We start from the raw sequence: 8937 nt of genomic DNA on the forward strand, positions 1-8937 counted from the left end.
TCACATAAAATGAAACTCTTATTAGGCTATCAATTGATTTCTTAGGAGAAACCTTGCAGGCCAGAGGAGAGTAGGATGACACATTAAAAGATTTGAAAAATATATATATATACCAACCAATCCTACTTTTCCTGACAAAGTTGCCCTTAAGAAATAAAACAAAAATCTAATCAAACAGGCAAAAGCTAAGAAAGTTTATTACCATTAGACCTGCCTTATAAGAAATGCTGAAAAGATTTCTTCAAGCCGAAATAAAGTACTCTAGTTAGTAACATGAAACCACATGAAAATAAAACACACGCTAGCAAAGATAAGCATATAGTCAAAATCAGAATATTCTAATACTTTAATATGGTGGTGTGTAAACCACTTTAGTATAAAGATTAAAGGCACAAAGCATTAAAACTAACATACAGCTACAATAATTTGGTAATGGATACACAATATAAAAGAGGTAAATTGTAAAACATCAAAACAAAAAATGTGAGGGGGAGTAAAAGGTCAGAGCTTTTGTATGTGATTGAAGTTGTTATCAGCATAAAATAGACTGTTACATCCAAGCTATGTTTTATGTAAGCCTCATGATAACTACCAAACAAAAACCTAGATACACCAAAGGTAAAGAGAAGGGAATCAAAATATACCACTATGGAAAATCGCCAATCCATAAAGAAAACAAGAAAAGAATAAAAGAATAAGTAAACTATAAAACAGTTGGAAACAATAAGATGGCATTAGTAAGTGCTTCCCTATTAATAATTACTTTAAATGTAAATGGATTAAATTCTCCAATCAAAAGGCAGAGGGTGACTGAATGGATAAAAAATAAGATGCAAGCATGTGTTGCCTAGAAGAGACTCACTTCAGAGGGTTATATACCATGATCAAATGGGACTTATCCTGGGGTGCAAGGGTGGTTCAGTGTATGCAAATCAATAAATAAAGAAATCCAATTATATCACTAAAGAAAATCACCAAACATAAAACAAAGACTAGAAAGAAACAGAGAAAATCTCTATAAACAACAAGTAGTACAATGGCACTAAATCCATATCTAACAATAATCACTCTGAATGTAAATGCACTAAATGCTCCAATCAAAAGACAAAGAATGTCAGAATGGATTTAAAAAAAAAAAAAAAGACCCACCTATATGCTGCCTACAAGAGACTCATTTTAGACCTAAAGACACCTGCAAATTGAAAGTGAGAGGATGGAGAAATATTTACCATGCAAATGGTTGTCAAGAGAAAGCCAGAGTAACAATACTTATATCAGACAAACTATATATATTTTTTTTAATTTTTTTTCAACGTTTATTTATTTTTGGGACAGAGAGAGACAGAGCATGAACGGGGAGGGGCAGAGAGAGAGGGAGACACAGAATGGGAAACAGGCTCCAGGCTCTGAGCCATCAGCCCAGAGCCTGACGCGGGGCTCGAACTCACGGACCGCGAGATCGTGACCTGGCTGAAGTCGGACGCTTAACCGACTGCGCCACTCAGGCGCCCCAGACAAACTATATTTTAAGCCAAAGACTAACAAGAGACAAAGAATAACACTATATAATAATAAAGGGGACATTATAACAAAAAGGTATAACAATGGTAAGCGAGAACATCCAAAAACATAAAACAATAACAAACATAAAGGAACTAATTGATAATAATACAATAATAGCAGAGAACTATAACAGCCCATATACATCAATGGACAAAACATCAAAACAGAAAATAAACAAGGAAACAATGGCTTTGAATGACACATTGGACCAGATGGACTCAACAGGTATATTGAGAAAATTCCATCCTAAAACAGCAGAATACACATTCCTTTCAAGTACACATGGGACATTCTCCAGAATAAATCACACATTAAGCCACAAAACAAGTCTCAACAAATTAAAAAAAAAACTGAAGTCATGCCATATATCTTTTTGGACTACAATACTATGAAACTAGAAATCAACCACAAGAAAAACATGAAAAGAGCACAAATACACGGAGGTTCAATAACATGCTACCAAAAATGAATGGGTCAACCAGGAAGTCAAGGAAGAAATTTAAAAATGCAAGCAAATTAAAATAAAAACACAACAGGATGCTTTTTGGGATGCTTTTTTCTGAAAGAATTATATAGCAATACAGGCCTACCTCAAGAAGCAAGAAAAATATCAAGTAAACAAACTAACCTCATGCCTAAAGCATCTAGGAAAAGAACAATAAGGGAAGCCTAAAGCCAGCAGAAGGAAGGAAATAATAAAGATTAGAGCAGAAATACAGGATATAGAAACAAAACAAAATAAGTAAACAATAGAACCGATTAATGAAATCACATGCCAGTTCTTTGAAAAAAAACTAATAAAATTAATAAACCTCTAGCCAGATTTATCCAAAAGAAAATAGAAACCTAAATAAAACTACAAGTGACAGAGGAGAAATAACAACCAACACCACAGAAATACAAACTATTATCAGAGAATATTATAAAAAAATTGCATGTCAACAACCTGGACAACTAGAAAAAATTGGATAAATTCCTAGAAACATATAAACTACCAAAACTGAAACAGGAAGAAATAGACCAGACCAATAGCCAGCAAAGAAACTGAGTCAGCAATCAAAAAACCTCACAACAAACAAACGTTCAGGGCCAGATGGCTTCACAAGGGCATTCTACCAAACATTTAACTAATAGTTAATCCCTATTCTTTTCAAACTATTCCACAAAATAGAAAAGGAAGGAAAACTTTCAAATTCATTCTATGAGGCCAGCATTTCTCTGATACCAAAACCAGATAATAAAAACATCACAAAAAAAGAACTACAGGTCAATCTGTCTGATGAAGATTGATGCAAAAAAAGTTCAATAAAATACTAGGAAACCAAATCCAACACTATGTTAAAAAAATCATTCACCACAATCAAGTGGTATTTATTACTGGGTTGCAAGGGTGATTCAATATGCACAAATCAATCAACATGATACACCACATTAATGAAAGAAAGGAAAAGAACCATATGATCCTTTCAATAGATGCATTTGACAAAGTATGTCCTTTACTGATAAAAACCCTCAACAAAGTAGGTTTAGAGGAAACATACCTCAACATAATAAAGCCCATATGTGAAAAACCCACAGATAATATCATCCTAAATGGGGAAAAACAGCTTTTCCTCTATGGTCAGTAACAAAACAAGGGCATCCACTCTCACAACTTTTATTAACTGGAAGTCCTAGCCACAGCAATCAGACAACAAGAAGAGATAAAAGGGATATAAATTAGCAAGGAAAAAGTAAAACCTTCGCTATTTGAAAATGACATAATACTATAGAGAGAGAATCCAAAAGACTCCACAAAAACCTTCTAGAACTGATAAACAAATTCAATTAAGTTACAGGATACAAAATCAATACACCAATAATGAAGCAGCAGAAAGAGAAATCAAGGAATCAATCCCATTTACAACTGCACCTAAACCCGTAAGATAATCTAGGAATAAACTTAACCAAAGAAGTGAAAGACCTATACTCTGAAAACTACAAAACACTATGAAAGAAAGATGACACAAAGAAATGGAAAGACATTCCATGTTCATTGACTAGAAAAACAAATATTGTTAAAATGTCTATACTACCCAAAGCAATCTACATGTTTAATGCCATCCCTATCAAAATACAACAGCATTTTTCACAGAGCTAGAACAAACAATCCTATCATTTGTATGGAACCACAAAAGACCCCAAATAGCCAAAGCAATCTTGAAAAAGAAGAACAAAACTGGAGGTATCACAACCCCAGATTTCAAGATATATTACAAGTCTGTAGTAAAACAGTATGGTACTGGAATAAAAATAGACACATAGATCAATGGAACAGAATAGAAAACTCAGAAATGAACCCACAGGTATATGGTCAATTCATCTTTGACAATGGAGGAAAGAATATGCAATGAGAAAAAAATCTCTTCAACAAATGATGCTGGGAAAACTGGACAGCAACATGCAGAAGAATGAAACTGAACCACTTCCTTACACCATTCACAAAAATAAATTCAAAATGGATGAAAGACCTAAATGTGAGACCTGAAACCATAAAAATCCTAGACGAGAACACAAGCAGTACCCCCTTTGATATCGATAGTAGCAGTGTGTTTCTAGAAATGTCTCCTGAGGCGCAGAGAACAAAAGTAAAAATAAACTTCCACCACCACCACCCCCTTTAAAAGAAATTTTCCCCCCAGGGTTACTACAATGAGCAAATCAAAACACACCTGGTGGAGGATCCAAACCACCACTACAAGTAGGGAGATAAAGCAACCAGAGTCACAGCAACAGAGACCAGTTAACACACTCCAAAAACACCTCCTGAAGGGCCAGGCCCTGGACAGTGGATGACCCCTCTTTAATATAGTAGTGCTCGCAGGTGTAGGACACATAACAAGGTCTTAAAACACATAAGGGGCAGAAAACTATCTAAAATGATGAAACAGAAGAATTCTCCTCAAAAGAAATTCCAGGAAGAAATGACAGGTAAAGAATTGTTCAAAACAGATATAAACAATATATCTGATCAAAAATTTAGAATAATAGTCATAAGATTAATCACTGGGCTTGAAAAAAGCATAGAAGACAGCAGAGAATCTATTGCTACAGAGATCAAGGAACTAAAAAATAGTCATGACGAATTAAGAAATGTTGTAAATGAGGTGCAAAATAAACTAGATGCGGTGACAGTGATGATGGAAGAGGCAGAAGGGAGATTAAGTGAAATAGAAGATAAAATTATGGAAAATGATGAAGCTGAGAAAAAGAGATAAAAAAAATACTAGACCAACAGGGGAGAACTAGAGAACTAGTGATTCAATGAAACATAATAATATCTGTATCATAGGAGTTCCAGAAGAAGAAGAGAGAAAGGGGACAAATCATAGCTGAGAACTTCCACAATCTGGGGAAGGAAGCATACATCCAAATCCAGGAGGCACAGAGAACTCCCTTCAGATGGAACAGGAATAGGTCTTCTCCACGACATATTATAGTGAAACTGGCAAAATACAAAGATAAGAGAGAGTTCTGAAAGCAGCTAGGGACAAACGGGACTTAACCTACAAGCATAGATACATAAGGGTAATGGCAGACCTGTCCACTGAAACTTGGCAGGATATAGGGAGTGGCAGGAAATATTTAATGTGATGAATAGGAAAAATATGCAGCCAAGAATCCTTTATTCAGCAAGGTTGGCATTCAGAATAGAAGGAGAGATAAAGTCTTTCCCAAACAAAAACTGAAGGAGTTCATGACCACTAAACCAACCCTGCAAGAGATCCCAAGGGGGACTCTGTGAGTGGAATGCTGCAAAGACTACAAAGGACCAGAGACATCACCACAAGCACGAAACCTACAGATAACACAATGACATTAAATTCATATCTTTCAATAATAATGCTGAATGTAAATGGACTAAATGCTCCAATTAAAAGACATAGGATATCAGAATGGTTAAAAAAACAAGATCCATCTATGTGCTGTCTACAAAAGTCTCATTTTAGCCCTGAGGACACCTTCAGATTGAAAATGAGGAGATGGAGAACTATCTATCATGCTACTGGAAGTCAAAAGAAATCTGGAGTAGCAATACTTATATCAGACAAACTAGATTTTAAAATAAAGTCTGTAACAAGAGATGAAGAAGGGCATTATATCGTAATTACAGGGTCTATCCACCAAGAAGAACTAACAATTATAAATGTTTATGCACCCAATTTGAAAGCACCCAAATATATAAATCAATTAATCACAAACATAAGCAATCTTATTGATAAGATTTAATAAGGTGACTTTAATCCTCCATTTACAGCAACGGACAGATCATCTAGGCATAAAATCAATAAAAAACAGTGGCCCTGAATAATACACTGGACCAGAGGGATTTGACAGGTATATTCAGAACTTTTCATCCAAGAGCGGCCGAATACACATTCTTCTTGAGTGCCTGTGGAACATTCTCCGTGACAGATCACATACTGGGTCACAAAATAGCCCTCAATAAATGTAAAAGAATTGAGATCATAACATGCATATTCTCAGATCACAATGCTATGAAACTTGAAATTAGCCACAAGAAAAAGTTTGGAAAACCTCCAAATGCATTGAAGTTAAAGAACATCCTGCTAAAGAAAGAATGGGTCAACCAGACAATTAAAGAAGAAATTTCAATATATATAGAAGCAAATGAAAATGAAAAAATGACAGTCCAAATCCTTTGGGATGCAGAAAAGGCAGTCCTAAGAGAAAAACACATTGCAATCCAGGCCTATCTCAAGAAACAAGAAGAGTCCCAAATACAAAATCTGACAGCACACCTAAAGGAACTAGAAGCGGAACAGCAAATTAACCCCAAGGCCAGCAGAGGAATATAAATAACAAATATTAGAACAGAAATAAACAATATAGAATCCAAAAAAAACACAAAAAAACAAAAAACAGTAGAACAGATCAATGAAACTAAGAGCTGGTTTTTTGAAAAACTAAACAAAATTGGATAATCCCCTAGCCAGACTTCTCAAAAAGAAAAGAGAAAGGACCCAAATAGATAGAATCACGAATGAAACAGGAGAGATCACAACCAGCACCACAGAATAACAAACAATTATCAGAGAATACTATGAAAAATTATATGCCAACAAACTGGACAACCTGGAAGAAATGGACAAATTCCTAAACATCCACACACTACCAAAACTCAAAAAGGAAGAAATGGAAAATTTGAACAGACCCATACCTAGTGAAGAAATTGAATCAGTCATCCTAAATCTCCCAACAAATAAGAGTCCTGGGCCAGATGGCTTCCCAGGGGAATTCTACCAGACATTTAAAACAGAGTTAATACCTATCCTTCTTAAGCTGTTCCAAAAAATAGAAACTGAAGGAAAGCTTCTGGATTCACTCAAAGAAGCCAGCATTACTTTGATTCCCAAACCAGACAGGGACCCCACAAAAAAGGAGAATTACAGGCCAATACCTCTGAGGAACATGGATGCAAAAAATCTCAACAAGATACTAGCAAATCACATTCAACATATATTAAAAGAATTATCCACCATGATCAAGTCATTCGCCATGATCAGAGTCATTCCTGGGCTGCAGGGTTGTTTCAGTATTCGCAAACCAACCCATGTGATACATCACATTAATAAAAGAAAGGATAAGATCCTGTCAATAGATGGAGAAAAAGCATTTGACAAAATATAGCATCCTTTCTTAATAAAAACCTCAAGAAAGTCAGGATAGAAGGAACATATCTAAACATCATAAAAGTCATGTATGAAAAGCCCACAGCTAATATCATCCTCAATGGGGAAAAATTGAGCGCTTTCCCCCCTGAGATCAGGAACACGACAGGGATGTCCACTCTCACCACTGTTGTTTAACATAGTGTTGGAAGTCCTAGCCTCAGCAATCAGACAACAAAATGAAATAAAAGCATCAAAAGTGGCAAAGAAGAAGTCATACTTTCACTTTTCACAGATGACATGATACTCTACATGGAAAACCCAATAGATTCCACCAAAAATCTGCTATAGTTGATACATGAATTCAGCAAAGTCGCAGGATACAAACTCAATGTACAGAAATTGGTTGCATTTCTATACACCAATGATGAAGCAACAGGAAAAGAAATCAAGAAATGGATCCCATTCACAATTGCACCAAGAATCATAAAATACCTAGGAATAAACTTAACCAAAGATGTAAAAGACCTGTATGCTGAAAACTATAGAAGACTTATGAAGGAAATTCCACAAAGAAATGGAAAAACATTCCATGCTCATGGATTGGAAGAAAAAATATTGTTAAAATGTCAATACTACCCAAAGCAATCTACACATTCAATGCAATCCCAACCAAAATGACACCAGCATTCTTCTCAAAGCTAGAACAAACAATCCTAAAATTTGTATGGAAACACAAAAGACCCTGAATAGACAAAGTTATGTTGAAAAAGAAAACCAAAGCGGGAAGCATCACAATCCCGGACTTTAGCCTCTACTACAAAGCTGTAATCATCAAGACAGCATGGTATTGGCACAAAAACAGACACATAGATCACTAGAATAGTATAGAGAACCCAGAAATGGACCCACAAATGTGTGGCTGACTAATCTTTGACAAAGCAGGAAAGAGTATCCAATGGAAAAAAAAATACAGGCTCTTTAGCAAATGGTGCTGTGGAGAACTGGACAGCAACATGTAGAAGAATGAAACTAGGCCACTTTCTTACACATACACAAAAACAAACTCAAAATGGATGAAAGACCTAAATGTGAGACAGGAAACCGTCAAAACCCTAGAGGAGAAAACAGGCAACAACCTCTTTGACCTCAGTGGCAGCAATTTCTTGCTTGACCCATCTCCAAAGGCAAGGGAATTAAAAGCAAAAATGAACTATTGGGACCTCATCAAGATAAAAAGCTTCTGCACAGCAAAGGAAACAATCAACAAAACTAAAAGACAACTGACAGAATAGAAGAAGATATTTGCAAATGACATATAAAGGGTTAGTATCAAAAATCTATAAAGAACTTACCAAACTCAACACCTGCAAAACAAATAATCCAGTGAAGAAATGGGCAGAAGATATGAATAGACATTTTTTTCCAAAGAAGACATCCAGATGGCCAGCAGAACCATGAAAAGATGCTCAACATCACTCATCATCAGGGAAATACAAATCAAAGCCACACTGAGATACACCTCACACCAGTCAGAGTGGCTAAATTAACAACTCAGGAAACAACAGATTCTGGCAAGGATGTGGAGAAATGGGAACCCTCCTGCACTGTTGGTGGGAATACAAACTGGTGCAGCCACTCTGGAAAACAGTGTGGAGGCTCCTCAAAAAATTAAAAATAAACTACCCTTCAACCCAGCAAT

The sequence above is a fragment of the Lynx rufus genome, unplaced genomic scaffold (genome assembly GCF_022079265.1).
Source record: "Lynx rufus isolate CCGP_SWC_20201006 ecotype Redwood Valley unplaced genomic scaffold, mLynRuf1.p SCAF_10, whole genome shotgun sequence".
NCBI classification, from domain to species: Eukaryota; Metazoa; Chordata; class Mammalia; order Carnivora; family Felidae; genus Lynx; species Lynx rufus.